Source organism: Cebus imitator, unplaced genomic scaffold (genome assembly GCF_001604975.1).
Source record: "Cebus imitator isolate Cc_AM_T3 unplaced genomic scaffold, Cebus_imitator-1.0 Scaffold81, whole genome shotgun sequence".
NCBI lineage: Eukaryota > Metazoa > Chordata > Mammalia > Primates > Cebidae > Cebus > Cebus imitator.
In genome coordinates this window covers 6,870,033-6,886,186 of record NW_016107396.1, presented here as the reverse complement: position 1 = coordinate 6,886,186, position 16,154 = coordinate 6,870,033, and the positions used below count along the sequence as shown (strand labels likewise).

The 16,154-nt window shown below is 38.9% G+C and overlaps 1 long non-coding RNA gene across 1 annotated transcript in view; it reads right to left on the bottom strand.

Moving 5' to 3' along the window:
- Positions 1 to 3,549: 3,549 nt before the first annotated feature.
- The window catches only part of LOC108307850, a 40,005-nt gene continuing 27,400 nt past the window's right edge, over positions 3,550 to 16,154 (bottom strand). Inside the window, exon 3 of the long non-coding RNA XR_001826709.2 lies at positions 3,550 to 3,824. This is a non-coding gene — a long non-coding RNA (uncharacterized LOC108307850). The remainder of the gene's footprint in view (positions 3,825 to 16,154) is intronic.

The window sequence follows — 16,154 nt, the reverse complement described above, 5'->3', positions numbered from 1 at the left end:
TGAATGAGGAACTGAATAGAGATCCAAGATACTGCACGTGCGTCAGCACCACTGTGACAGCCCAGGCTCTGAATCACAAGGCGTTTTAATCCCTCAGTGACAAACCCACCTAAGGAAAGGGATACCTGAAACCAGACCAGGAAATATTTGTGCAGGAGGCAGGGAACTTGATCTGCACAGCTTTTCTCAGTCACTAAAATTCCAATTGAAAACAAGGACAAGTCCTAACGCCAAAAACAGAGTGTTCTCAACACCCACGTCAATCATCCTGAAATGTAACACAGAAAAAGTTTACCAGGGATCTTGTCCCGAGACTCCTTGCATAATTTGTGGTCCATTTGCAGCAACAGCCTCTCCTCAGGGTTCAGTGTTTTTCTCTGCAAAGAAAGAAGGTGACTTCACAGATTCAATACCTGGAGGAGTGTATTGTCCCGGTTCATGTCATACTCATAAAAGAATCAGCCTCATAATGTGTAGGTTTCATTTATTCATTCTTCCAGAAAATTTCAATAAGGTGCCTACTATGTGCTTGCTACACATTGTTCTAGTGCTCAATGATCCCTGCCCTCGTGAAGTTTGTATTGTACAAATAGGTGGGAGGGACAATAAACACGCTAAGTAAATTACCTCATAAATTAGAAAGCAATAAGAATTTAAAAAATTGAATAGGGTGATTGGGACAGCAAGGGACAGTAGGAATAGGGCAGTCAAGAGTGGACCTTACTGAGGAGATATTTCAGCCAAGTCTTTTTTTAAAAGTAATTTCAACTTTTATTTTAGATTCAGGGGATACATGTGCAGGTCTGTCACATGGGAACACTGCGTGATGCTGAGGTGTGAGGTATGAATGATCGATCTGGTCACCCAGGCAGTGAACACAGCACCCACAGGCAGCTCCTCAGTCCCCTGCCCCCCGCAAAACCCCCTTCAGCAGTCCCCGGTGTCCATTGCTCCCATCTTTATCTCCACATGTACTCGTTCCCATTGATAAGTGAGAGCATGTGGTATTTGGTTTTCTATTCCTGCATTAATTTTCTTAGGAGAATGGTCTCCAGTTGCATCCATGTCACTGCAAAAGACATGGCTTTACTTTTTCATGCCTACATAATTCCATAGTGTATATGCACTACATTTTCTTTATCTAGTCCACCCCGATACACATCTAGGTTGATTCTATGTCTTTGCTATTGTGAATAGTGTTGCCAAAAAAACATACAAGTGCATGAGTCTTTTTTGCAGAATGATTTATTTTCCTTTGGGTATATACCTAGTAATGAGATTGCTGGGTCAAATGGTAGTTCCGTTTTAAGCTCTTTGAGAAATTTCCGAACTGCTTTCCACAGTGGTTGAACTAAATTATATTCCCACTCAAAGTGTGTAAGTGTCCCCTGTTTTCTGCAGCCTTGGCAGCACCTGTTAATTTTCTGGCGTTTTGATAATAGCCATTCTGACTGGCATGAGATGATATCTCATTATGGTTTTAATTTGCTTTTCTCTGATTATTAGTGATGGTGAGCATTTTTTCATGTTTGTTGGCTGCTTGTATGTCTTCTTTTGAGAACTGACTATTCATGTCCTTTGTCCACTTTTTAATGGGGTTGTTTTTTGCTTGTTAATTTGTTTAATTCCCTTATTGATCTGGGTATTAGACATTTGTCGGATGCATAGTTAGCAAATATTTTCTCTCATTCTGTAGGTTGGCAATTCTGTTGCTAGTTTCTTTTGCTGCACAAAACCTCTTGTTTAATTAGGTCCCACTTGTCAATTTTTTTGCTGCAATTGCTTTTGAGGACTTACCCATCAATTCTTTTCCAAGACTGACACTGAGGAGGGTATTTCCTACATTTTCTTCTATAATTTTTAGAATTTGAGGTCTTACATTTAAATTTTTAATTCATCTCAAGTTAATTTTTGTATATGGTAAAAGGTAAAGGTCTAATTTCATTCCTCGGCATATGTCAGCCGAGTCTTAAAGAAGGTGAGGGAGATATCCAAGCAGACATCAAGGAAAGGACACTGAGAAAGAGTTAAAGCAAATGACAAGACCATGACTTATGTGCCCCAGGAGCAACAGGGAAGCCAATGGGGCAGGATCTGAGTAAGAGAGCAGAGTAGGAGGCAATGAGGTCAGAAGGTAATGGGGGCTTTACAGGTCCTTGTATGGTCTTGGGCTTATATTCAGAGAAAAGCAAAGAGCCATTTGAAAGTTTTTGGACAGAGGAGTTCAATGATCTTACTTCCCTATTAAAAAGATCAATTTGATTGAGAATACACTCTGGGGTGTGTGTGTGTGTGTGACTTAATCTATGTGAGAGATGTTGGCAGCTCCACCAGAGTGGTAGCAGTAGAGGCGATGCAAAGGAATCATATTCTCAATAAATTTTGAAAGCAGCAGAGCTGAGAGGATTTTCTGATGAATTGCTTGTGAGATGCAAGAGAAAGAAGAGTCAAGGATGACATCAAGTTTTTGGCCTAAGCAATGGTAAAGTTGGAGTTGCCATCACCTGCAATGGGGAAGATTAGAAGTTTAGTTTAAAATGATTGAGTTTAATAGATTTTAGTCATTTAATTGTGATTACAAAATATTGCAATGAGATTATGTGCTGTCCTATTATTTTACATCATGATTTACATTTTGCGCAGGTCTAGAAAAGCTAAACATTCAATTAGGAAGATTAAAGCTGCCTCTGAAAAGCAGCCTAGGATCTGTAGACAGTGATTCTGTCTATGTACTAATCTTGTCCGTATGTTAAGAAAGCACGCACTCTCTCTCGAAGGAAACCACTGGATGTTAGACACACTCCTTACTTAAGGAAATTGAGCGGCTCATTCTGGCGAATGTGATTTCTTCATTCCGTCTATCCCCTGCCAGTCTCACACAGGATTTCCAATGCACAGAGCATTGATAATGACAAGACACCATGCTTCAAAGAGATAATGACAGCACACCATGGTTCACAGTTGTGGCTCTTTGCGAAAGCCTATGAAGCTGCCAAATCCAGAGCACAGATCAGAGAAATAGGGGCTTTTCCGCAAAAACTGATAATTTTCCATACCAAAATGGTCCGCTCTTAATGCTTGAGGTAGGAGCCAAAGGCTAGATGGTTGGATGAAATACAGAGTGTATTCTGATAAAACATACTAGAATTGTCTGAAATCTCAAGCAAGAAACTCTATGGGGTAGTTTCTGTGGGGCTATCAGCAGAATGAGGCAAAAAAAATCTAGATGTTTTGACTCTTCAGCACCCTGGTCTAATCTTAACCAAGTCTGGAAATTAGGAGTGGGCTGGCACTGCCCAGGAAAGGAACTTTATTGAAAATTCCAATAGTCTCCACTCTGTGTTGTTCCCAGGACAAAAGATCCATAACGCTAATTTTTTTTTCTATTCTTCTCTTTGGAACAGTGGCTTCAATAAAATAAATAATTGATTTTTTTTTTTAATGAATGAGAAGTTCTCATGTTGCCCAGGTTGGCCTTGAACGCATAGCCTCACTTCCTCAAGCACCAGGACAACTGGCATGAGCCCCCAATAATTGATTCCTGTTGAATAAAGAAGAAACAAACGAATGTTTTGACTCCAGAAACAAAACAGAATTTCAGAGCTGCATGAAATAGAACAAGTGGATAAGTGGCTTTGAGAAGAGACCTGATAATGATGTGGCTCGAAGAACAAAGAAGTTTATTTTTCTCTTATAACAACTCCAAGGTCAGCATTTCAGGCCATGGTAGCTGTGATCCGTGAGGTCATTTGGAAACCCAGGCTGATGGCAGTGCTACCATCTTCCAGATGAGATATCCAGGGTCACTCTAGTCTTCGCAGTTCCTGGAGAAAGAGGGAAAGAGTAGGAGTTCAAGGCCAAGGAATTGCTCTGAAGCAAGTGAGGCACCAGTGGTACACTTCACTTCTGCTCAAATTCCATTGACAAGAGCCAAGTCACATGACCACTCATGGCTGCAAGAAGATCTGTGAGTGTAGTCCTCACTGGAGAGTCACATGTCCCTGGTAGGTTCTTTACTATGGAAGAAGATGATAACATATCTTAGAAGGAAAATGACCTGTTTCTATCCCAATGGCATGCTTTACTGTGAGGTTGCCTGGGAAATAAGCACAGAGCTCTAAGGAAGGAAAGACATTTAACTGAAGAAACTTCTGTTCTATAAAATTGGTCTGGGGACACCACTACCATCCCAACACTAACCTAGGTAGAATCGTGCAAAAGACAACCATTATCTGAAATTCTGTAAGGAGAGATTTCAGATTATTAGGGAGTTTAGGAACTTGACATTAGCTGAAATACTCCACATAGGATCCCAATTTTGTTTGGACACTTGTCCAACCATAATAAGTTAGTTAAATATATCTGAAGAAATTTAAACACACACATGCACAGACACACACAAACACACACACATGATACCAACAATAACAAATATAATACTAACATCTTTCTGAAAAACCTGCTTTATTTATATTACTTAAACATACCACAGGACACTTGCCCATGTATTCTGACTTAGAGAACTTCTATTTTAACCAATAGTCTGAGAATAACCTACGTCAGTAAAAAGCATGACTTCTTTACCAGAGAAAATGTTAACTTATAATAACAGCTAATATTTGTTGAGTGGTCTACTACATGCTAGGAACGTATCATTACATCCTAACCTTCAGAATTAGCCTGTAAAATCTTTATGAAGATGTGGAAACTAAAGCCTGAGTAAGTTAAGTAACTTGGCTAGGATTTCATAAATAATGAGTGATTGAGCCAGAATTGGAACAAACTTCCTGACTGTAAAACCCAAGTGCTTTCCTCTATGCTACACCGACTCCAATTATGCCAGGAGTAATTCATGTTTGAGTCATGTAAGGAGACCAAAGTGGAAATGATAAATCGAGATTGTCTTGTGGAGGATGGATTACATTACTCTCTGTGGCCCTACAAGAGCCAGAAAAAGTGGAAGGACGCCTGGGAAAATAGATATACGTTGAAAAGGAACAAGAGCTTTCCAGCAGTCCTAGCTGTGTAACAGAGTCAGCTCTACACATGCTACTGAGTTCCCCAGTGCTGAGGGTATTCATGCAGAGGCTTGGCAAGCATTCATACGAGTTTCTTGTGATGAAGAATAAATCCAATGACCTCTAAGTTTCCTTCTAATTCTGTGGTTCCTCTCCCCTAACTTATATAAGATGTCATTTTACTTTCTTTGAAAACTTTTTACTTAGGATAATCAATTTGTTTTATTTTGGAGATTTCGATACATTTTTTTGTTCTGGAGATCTACTTTCTGTACTCATTTTAAATCCTGTCAATGACTGTAGAATATTCTAGGAATGAGTAGAACATATAGGCTAGGAGTTCATTTTCAGAATCAGATAACTGGCCCCATGACTCAATGACTCCAGAACTCACAAGCTGTGTCATTTAAACTCTTCAGGCTTCAGTCCTGAACTGCAAATGGAAGTAATTAAGTCTATCTTATAGTGTTATTATAGTATATGATATAGTATTTATAGATTCCCTAGCATAGTATCTGGGAAATAGCAAGGGTCCAATGAATAATGGTTATTTTTATAGATAATAGAGAACTGAGAGTGAAAATGAGCAACACTGAAAAACCCTAAATACCCTGCTAGTCCCAGAATTCTTTTTCTTCTCTTGGTGGACAATTATCTGTAAATACAACCCAACTATACACACACCATTTATCATCACCACCACCAAAGGGGCTCGATTAGTTGGTTGGTAGAACCAAAAGTTCACTTGGGTGATTTCATTGCCCTTTTTTCTTAGGGGAATTGGAGTGGGAAGTGAGGATGGAGGGGAAGGAGCATTGCCGCCGTGTAAGAAAATCCTCTGTAATGGCTTCTCTTGGGAAAAGATGTACTACATCACCTGGCCTGGACTGAACAGAAACCAGAGCTAACTCCCAAGGTACACTGGGAACAAACTACAACCTTCGGAGTTATCCACAGCCTGCTCTAGCTTTTGAGAGAGAAGTTGATCTATAAGTCAAGCACAGATTCAGAAATGCCGAAGAAAACTGATGGAACATTGCAGTTTCATCGAAAATTTAAGTATATGCTTTTGTGTGTAGGCATGTTTAAAAATTGTCTGTATACTATGGTTTCGGCTTTGTTTTATTTGCTTAAGATATAGAATTTTATATGCATTACAAGTTGCATAATTTACATGTTACATGTTAAATGTATTTGTTCTGGTGATATACATGCATTTGTTCTTTGGCAATCTCAAAGACAAAGCATTTCCTAGGAGGCATGCCTGACATGTGATGTGTCTCTAACAATTGGTATAAAATAATATTTTGCACTCATCCAGGGTTTCTTATGTGCTAGGTAGAAGCTGTTTTAGCACTTTATATACAATGATTTATTTAATCCTCAAATCATCTATGAGAAAGATCCTCTTATTGTCACCACTTTATAGATGAAGAAGTATACACAGGGAGGTTAAGAAACTTTCCCTGAATCATACAGTTAGTGTCAGACACAGAATCAGAATCCAGACAATCTAGCTCCACAGCCCACATCTTGACCATTATCCCTGGTTATCCGAATTGACCAAGTCCCAGGAGAATTGGTGGGTCCAGCTTGAGAGTCTCAGCTGGAAGACCAGAGCTCCAGGCCTGGTTTTGCAGTATGTTTGCAACAGGTGACTTACAGTACACACTGACCATGACTCACAGCATCTCATGGATGCCTCCTGATAAACTAGCACTAGAGTTTATATATTTGGTCTCCCTAACATCAAGTCACAAAGTCCCAGAGGCTTATCTTTCATTTACATTCCCAATATGTTCATAAATGCCAGCCTTTGTTATCCACGACTGTACTGAGGTCTAACCAGGCCCACTTCTCTCCTTAATAACAATGCATTTTAGTAATGGGTCCAAATTCTATTTCCAAAGCTTATCACCTGTATGACTTTGAGCGAGTGCCCATACCTCCTAGAAGCTTCAGAGTCAAATCCATAGCCTGAAGGTAATACTTAGTGATGGAAATTCGATGGTTTAAGATAACAAATGTAAAGTATACCACTGGTTCCCTTTCTCACTAATGTGCTATTAATTCCTTATTTCTGAACTGGATTTACTTCTTGCCATATAAACATGTTGGAAACACACTGAAAACAGGAATTTAACATTACTTTCCATGCTTTTTCCTAAGGTTGAATATTAATATTTTTGAGGTTCATCGCTTTTTAGAAAAGACATTTCCATGAGGGCACTAGAGTCTCTTTTGTAAAAACAGATTTTTTTTAAATTGGATAAAATACATATAACATAAAATTTACCATCTTAATCTTTTTCAGTGTACAGTTCAGTAGTGTTAAATACATTTACGCTATTGTGCAACTGATCTCCAGGACCCGTTTTATCTTGCAAAACTAAAACTGTATACCCATTAAACAATGACTTCCTATTCCAGTTTTTCCCCCAGTTCCTGGCAACCACCATTCTACTTTCTGTCTCTGTGAATTTGATTAATCTAGATGCCTCATATTGGTGGAATCATATAGTATTTGTCCTTTTGTGACTAGCTTATTGCATTTATCATAATGAAGTTCATCCATGTTGTAGCATGTGTAGGAATTTCTTTCCTTTTCAAAGCTGGATAATACTCCATTGTTTGCATATACCATATTTCGTTTATCCATTCAACTGTCCATGGATACTTGTTTGCTATCATGAATAATGCTGTTATGAACATGGTTGTAAAAATAGCTTCCAGACCCTGCTTTTAATTATTTTTGATGTATGCCCAGAAGTGGAATTACTGGTAATTCCATTTTTAATTTTTTGAGAAACTACCATACTGTTTTCCATGGCCATTACACATTTTACATGCCCACCAACAGTGGACAAGCGTTGCAGCTCCTCCATATCCTAACACTTGTTATTTTCTGTTTTTTGATAACCATCCTAAGGGGTATGAAGTGATATTTCTTCGTGTTCCGATTTGCATTTCTCTGATGATTAATGATGTTGAGCATCTTTTTATATGTTTATTTGTAGATCTTCTCTAGGAACATGTCTTTTCAAGTCATTTACCACTTTTTTATTAAGTGGCAGTTTTGTTGTTGTTTAGCTGTAGGAATTCTTTATATGTTTTGGATATTAATCCTTATCAGATACATATATAACTTGAAAATATTTTCTCCCATTCTGTGGGTTGCCTTTTCACACAGTTGATTGCGTCTTTTTTCTTTTCCTTTTTTTATTTTTAGTTGACAGATAGTGTTTATACACATTTATGTGATTATGTCTTTTGATGCACAGAAGTTTTAAATTTTGAGGTAATTCAATTTATCTATTTTTTTCTTCAGTGTGATTTTAGTGTCCTATGTATATTTTATATATGGGGCTAATAAATCAAGAATCATTAAAAAGTTAAATCTAGAAATTGGTAAACTTTTTAATGATTCTTGATAAATCAAGAATCATTAAAAAGTTAAATCTAGAAATTGGTAAACTTTTTAATGATTCTTGATAAATCAAGAATCATTAAAAAGTTAAATCTAGAAATTGGTAAACTTTTCTTGCTTTCCCATTTTAATGACCCAGTGAATTTCATCTGATCTGGACTGTGAATCTCAAGAGTACTGGGAGACTGCAAATGTTCGCATGCAACCAGTGAAATGTTGGTGGGATGTCAAAACTCTGTGACTCTAGGGGCTGTGCTTGGTATAATTTTAGGATTTACATGTTGATCTCAGTGACCAAAGAGAGGATATGACAGTGAGATTGCGTCACTCACTTTGGCCAACCATGTTTGTTGACCAAAGGAAAAAAAAGATTATTCCACTTAATAAAGTGGAAGTCATCCATGTCTGGAGCAGGACTTCATGCCAGGCACTTTTCACATGTTCTCTCACCACCAACCTGTGAGGTCATATTGTTAGGCTCATTTCCTAGATGAGGAAACTGAGGTTCAAAAGATGAGTCGCTTTCTCTAGTTCAGATAGCAAATGGTGAGCTGTGAATTCACTGCAAAGCTGGATGTTTCACAACTCGCACTTAGAACATTTGTCTTGGCACACAGCCTCTGAGGAAAAGGACTAAGCAATGCACAGAGAAGGCCCAAATTAGGGTGATAGTGTTTCATGAAGCCATCCCCACCTCTAGACGGACTGTCTGAGCATCCAGAGCCTCCGCCTCAAACATGCCCCAAGGGAGTTCTGCAGAACTGAGAGTAAATAAACAGAGCAAACCCTGCTGTAGGAACACCACTGAGCTACTCGGCATAAAATTTGAGTCCCTTTGTTTACTCAGCAGCTTATGCATGGAAGCCAGAGGGCACTGAGATGTCGGGATCTTGTTCTCCAAGCGCCTGCAGCTCAGCCCTGCCTGCTGTCGCAGCAGGACAGGCAGCCTGTGTGGAGGGTCACGTGTCAGTGAGTAATCACTAAGAAAAGCAACTCTCTGAAGGGCTGATCAACACGTCGGGGTCAGGATGCGCCACACAGATATGTAAATGTCTTTGTGTGTGTGTTCGCATTTTAAGTACCTATTAAGATTTGTCAAACATGATCAAGCATTTTTAATTAAGTGCTTGGGCCAGTTCATATGTACACACATGCAACTATTCATTTCTACCCACTTGTAACTTGAACATTTTCTGTGGAATTTCATGTTAACTTATTTACCTAAGCAAGTAAATAAAATACATATTGAATGTATTTTTTTCCCTCTGGTCCACTGTTGGTATTCCAAAACACATTTTTCTGTTTCATATACATAAAACTCTCTTCAACTACTCATGCAGCCAAATTCAAATTCAGAATCCAGAGGTGGATGAACTGTCACTAAATTGTCAAATATCTCTTTTGTTTCAAATACTTTAGCTAGTGATTGAAACAATGCACATGTCTAGCACAATTTCTCTTAATTTTTAATCCAATGCGTATTTCAAGGGGAATTTAATCCATCTGGTTCTCATTCACTTATTCTTAACTCATCAGATTGGTACTTTGCAATTGATATTTGATGTCCAAAATGGCTGATGGGTTTTTAGGTCTTTATAGACATCTCCCCTGCCTGCCCTTTTGTTCTCTCCACAGCACCAGCCATAGCCAAGAAGTTATATTTTATTTACCTGGCATAGTTTCAAATGACCAGAAATGTACACTTGATCAAGCATCAAAGCTCTCAGTTCTCTGGGGTCACGATTTTGGAGTGTGATAAAGTGCAATGACCTGGGTGGCATGTTGCTGGGGGCTGTGCGTGCTGCTCTTAAGCAAAGGCCACATACTCTGTGCTGTATTCTGGCTTGGGGTCCATGCCCACAATGGATGTCCCTAGGCACCCTGAGCTGTGCTGTGAAACTTCTTTCATGTAGCGCTCCACACATATGACTCCACAACCTCTTTCACCCCTGTAGCACACACACACAGAGCTTTCTCATCACTTGTGTTGTCTATGATTACTTCAAAACAAGTTCTTAACTCAAGAACGCCCTGCTCTTTCAGAAGAAAAACACACTCAGCTGCTCATGCTGTTCAAATTCTACCAATATGAAACTCTGCTGTCTTCTCAGCCCTTGGTACTTCCCCAAGTCTCTCAAAGAATGACCACAAAATACTTAAATATCTCTCATAAGACGAAGAAAACTCAGTCTACCATTTCAAAAACAGTTGCCGTATTTGGGCACCAGAAGTAGTCTTTTAGAACAGATAATCTTTAAAATGTTAACTCTCCAGGTATCTGAATAGGAAATTGTTCATTGTATTTCTATATTTGTTCTTTCTTTTAAATGTTTGGTGATGTGTAATCATGGCCTTTGTTAGCTTCTCCACACGTTAGTCACTCAATAAACATTTAGTGAGCGCCTACATTGAGTCAGACACTCTGCTAGGCCCTGAGGTTTTCAGAACACAAGCCTGTCCTAGTAAGAGCCACTCATACATTGCCTGCCCATTGACAGCTGGCAGCTGAGTCCCCTGTCCTGACGATGCTGTGTCCTTCTGAACCAGTCTCAGGTATACACGGGTGGGTACTGAGCAGATAGAAGTAAAGGGCTCCCTGCTCACTAGTCACAAGAAAAACAGTCTCCTGAGCTTCAAATTATTATTTGTTTTGGCAGAACAGAAAGGTGGGATATATTTTCTCATCCATCATAGGGTCACAATCAACACTCCTATAACAAAAGACAGGTTAACAAGAAAAAATACATAATACATTTATTTAATCAAAGCCTTCAAAAGAGAAGATACAAAGGCCTAGCTAGGGAAAACTGTCTGTTTTTATGATTCAGTTCAATAAAGATTGATCAGTCTTGTAGAAATGTGATTGGACACAAAAGTTATGATCTAATGATAATAAACTGAAGGGGGGAAACCAGCAAGGCCTGTCTGTTCAGGTTCTTCCTGGCCTCTCTGTGCAGCATTCCTTCCTCCTGGCTATGGAGCAGGACCCTGCTAGAATCAGGGTCCTGGTTCTAGGTCAGAGAGTTTCTTTATGTCCAACTCTAACACAGAAAGGTGGAGGGAAGTTAGAGTAATATGTCTAGGTTTTATGGCTGGTTTTGGGAAGCAGGGTTATGGTTTCCGTGACCCACCTTAGAGGAAACAAAAATCTGATTTCTACTATTCACTTTGGGGGAGAAAAAGGGATGAGAGACAGAAGAGCAACAGAGCAGAGAGAACTTCCTTCTGAAACCCATCCAATTTCCTTCAGTTCAAAATATTTGGCATATCAAGGCGTCATACTTTGTAATATTATGTTCTGAGCCTCAACAGTTTCCACCATCAAAGATCAAATGTATGAACATTTATATAAACTCCAGTACTTCACGTGACAGTGCAATATTCCATCTCAACCCTCAGCACATACTGGTGCTTTTCTGTCTTAATGGGAAGATGGAAAGAATTCATAGAAGTAAGAAGTTAGTAATCCATGCCGGAAGCGGTGGCTCATGCCTGTAATCCCAACACTTTGGGAGACCAAGGTGGGCGGCTCTCTTGAAGTCTGGAGTTCAAGACCAGCCTGGCCAACATGGTGAAATCCCATCTCTATTAAAAATACAAAACGTAGCTGGGCGTGGTGGTGTGTGCCTGTAATCCCAGCTACTCAGGAGGCTGAGGCAGGAGAATTATTTGAACCAGGGAGGCGAAGGTTACAGTGAGCCGAGATTTTACCACTGCAATCCAGGCTGAGTGACAGAGCAAGATTCGGTAAAAAAAAAAAAAAAAAAAAAAGCGGTAGTATTCATTACTCACAACTCTGCCTTTGTGATAACTAGTGGTACTTTTATCAGTTTAAAGAAATATGAAGTTTTCTTTTTTGAAGTGACTTATGCTAGATACTCCATCTCGCTTAACAGCTGCATTTTATCATTATACCATAAAGTAAAAGTTTTCAGGCTGCTGATTCATATTCCAGTGAGGTCATCTGAATTTTGGGGGACCTCTAATAGAAATCATATTGGGGAAAAAATAAGCCTAGCTCAAGCCAGACAGGCTGAGAGCTTATCTTGCCAGAACATGGGCTCCCTGGTGGGTGGGGGAGACCATTGCTGCCTTTCTTCTCCACTGAATTTAAGCAGATGCAGTTAGTCACTGTGCAAGGGAGTGTGTACAAATGTAGGTATTTGTGTTTATGTGTGGTTGTCAGGTCTAAATCAGCCAGTCAGTAATTTCTCTGAGAACCCAATGGAGGTACTAAATTTCACACTCAACCAAAAAATGGTCTACATGCCCCTTAATCTGTCTTCCTGCAGGAGGGCTCCCTTGGCACTGTCCAGCCTGAACTTGGGACCAGCCTTTCACTAGAGCCCCTTCACATGAATTACAGCCTACAGCATGGGGGCTGAATAGAAAAAAAAAGCCTCCAGAAATTGAGCTGGAAGGGCTGACCGGAATTCAACCTAATGTTGAGAATAGCAGGAAAGCTTCTATTATTCTACTTCATTCTATCTGCTATGAGGCAGTGCGGCGCCTGGAGTCTGACTGAGCTTAACTCATTTCCCTGGATTTCCGAGTCACAGCCATGGTGCCTGCTAAAGCCAAATATCTCACTCCTGAGACTCACTACACTTCCTGATAGGATGCACTTGCCTGTCTACTAGTGACCTTAAACACTAATAAAGGAGTCATAATATGACCTAGACAAGACCTAAGAGCCAATCAGAATGCAAATGATTGATGGGAGTGCTTTTGGTTATCTACTGTTTGTCCTGACGCTTGGCGTGGTTCTTTTTATTAAGATTTTGTGGGTAGGAGGCTTAAAAATACATTACAGGCATTGCTTTCCACATTGTTGAAGGTTAATCCTAAGGTGTGGCAAAGAAACTATATTTTACAGACTGAAACCCTACAGGCACCGGCTAGTTTTTGCTCTTTCTTTTCCTGGCTTGCTGGAAAAATGAGGATAGCACTTTGGAAACAATTCTTAAATGTAATTGTCTCCAACTCCAATTAGAGGAGCGAATTCTCTCATTTGCATTGCTGACTGCTTTGATCTCTGCTTGCTCTCCCTCAACTGTTGTTATCAAAGTGATTAGCATTTCTGCAGAAGGATCATGAATTCAACATCCTCTCCTTTCTTCTTTGAGTCTTTTTATATTCCTTCTAAAATAAGTGTTTGGTCAGATTCATCATGTGAACCTATGATTAAAACAGCCACTCAGATTATGAACCACGACCTGGGAGATTGTTGATGCCATTTCTTAATGTTTGCTGGTTGAAACATTTCAGTGTCTTTCAGCTCAAATTCCTCTTTTTTTTGAGGAAGGCTTTTTATATTGCTATTATTCCTGTCCCTGTCAACTTAATACATTTAGATTCAGAAGGTCAACTTATATCAAGCTGTGCAGTGCACCGGGTGCCTGAATGGCAGCTGCCCTTTTGTATTCGGAAAGCATCCACTAAAGAGTCAACCCTCAAGGAGTTCTTGTATAACCTATCCTGGAAATTTTAGTCTTCCATTCTTTGGGAAAAATGGTCTAAGGTGATCTGTCACAGCTATATAATGCTCCCGCTCCATGAGCAAAAGCAAATAATTTTGGATTCCTCCATGAGGTGTACCAGAGTCAAACTGGAATGCAGCTCCCAGCAGGCGAGGACTGTGCTACAAACACCCCAGCTCCTTCCTTTAGCCCCAGATGGGTTTATTATTTATTGAGCCCTTCATCAACCTATTTATACTTTTATCCTCTATTGCATCTTTGGGTAATGAGCTTTCTATTTTAATGTGTACTATGAGTAAGTTTTTCTTTTATTCTTCTTATCTCTTTCCATTTTGACATGTAAAACTGAATTTGGTAATTGGATGAATAAGTTATGCTACACTATTCATAATAGCAAAGACATGGAATCAACTTAAATGTCCATCAGTGGTAGACAGGATAAAGAAAATGTGGTACATACATACCATGGAATATTATGCAGCCACAAGAAAGAACAAGATCATGTCATTTGCAGGAACATGGATGGAGCCGGAGGCCATTATCGTTAGCAAACTAACCCAGGAACAGAAAACCAAATACTGCATGTTCTCACTTTTAAGTGGGAGCTAAATGACAAGAATACATGATTACATAGAGGGCAACAACAGACACTGTGGCCTATTAGGGGGTAGAGGCTGGCAGGAGGGAGAGGATCGGGAAAAATAATAATGGTACTAGGCTTAATACCTGGGCAATGAAACAGTCTGTACAAGAAATCCCCTTGACACGGTTTACCTATGTAACAAACCCATACATGTACCCCTTAAATTTGAACTTAAAAGTCAAATTTTTAAAAAATTACAATTACAGTAAAAAAAATTTTATACAAGAACACTGGTGTGAATATAAAATGAAGAAAAATTAAATGCACACTAGTTAAAACTGCCAGTGAATTCCATATAGATTACACATCTCTAAGTCTGTGTTCAAAGACTTTCAAATGCCAGGTTTCTCCACATCGTGATACCAGGTAAATTTAGTACAAGCATATATATCCCAAAACCAACAAATAACACCAGTACCCTTAGAAACAACTGTGAAGCAAGAATAAATCATAAAGGCATTGCCTTATGGCAGCCACGATATTTTGTTGTTGCTACTGTTTAACCTTTTTCCCATCTGCCCCAAGAATTCTCACTGCTCTTGCTGCTGCAGTGTTTTCTTTGAGATAATTTTGCCATGAAATATCTCTCTTTTTTATTATTTTGCATTGCTTTAGTACATTGGCTTTGGAAACAAAAGGCATCATTCTATTTACAGCATTCTGTTTTTAGTAGTGATATTTCCACTACCATGCCAGGTATTTACAAAATATAGTAATTTGCAATAACCGAAAATGTCAAATTCTAGAAAACGTGGCATTTTCCACGTGTGGTGTTAACATCATTCTCTAACAGTTGTTGGCCAGAGAGTCATTTGGTGAATCCAGTTTTTCCAAAACTGATGATTCTGATGATTCTGATGCTAGTTCTGTTTAGAAATAACTCCAAGAACAGTTTTTATATTTTATTGTCACATTGAAAATCAGTCAGAATTTGCTTCAGCCTCAAAGAGCATGTTTATGTAAAATTAAATGAGCTATGGCAGTGAGCTGCACTTTTTTTTTCCTAAACCAGAGAAGGATTCACTTGAGAAGACTACAGAAAGTAATAGGAAGCCATAAAAAATATGTAGCCACAATCTTCTCAGACTGATTTTCTTGGGGCCCCAGAATAAATGGATTCTTTAAAAAAAAAAAAAAAGAAAAAGTTATCCTAAAAGTTCCCATCAAGATTTTATATATTTCTAATGTATTTCTTTTTGATACTCCCATTTCTGTGCTGAAGAATTCCACTTTTTTTTCAGTCTGTCCTATTACATTCTGATTTAACTAACACTTTTGAATCCCACTATGTGCTGGGCACTGGGCACTGGGCACTGTGTTAGATTCTTTCTCAAACAATAATAATAGTAATACCTAACATTTATTATGTGCTTACTGCATCCCAGGATGGTTGAAATGGTTTACATGAATTGTCTCATTTAATTCTTTCAACTATCCCATGAAGAGTTTTATTTACCTAGAATAACCTTATAGATTTATGTGTGATCCTTACTACACAGATGACTATGCTAAGCTTCAGAAAACTTTAAGCAGCTTGCTCAAGGCCAAGGACAAAGAACCAAGAACCAAGATTAACAAACATTATC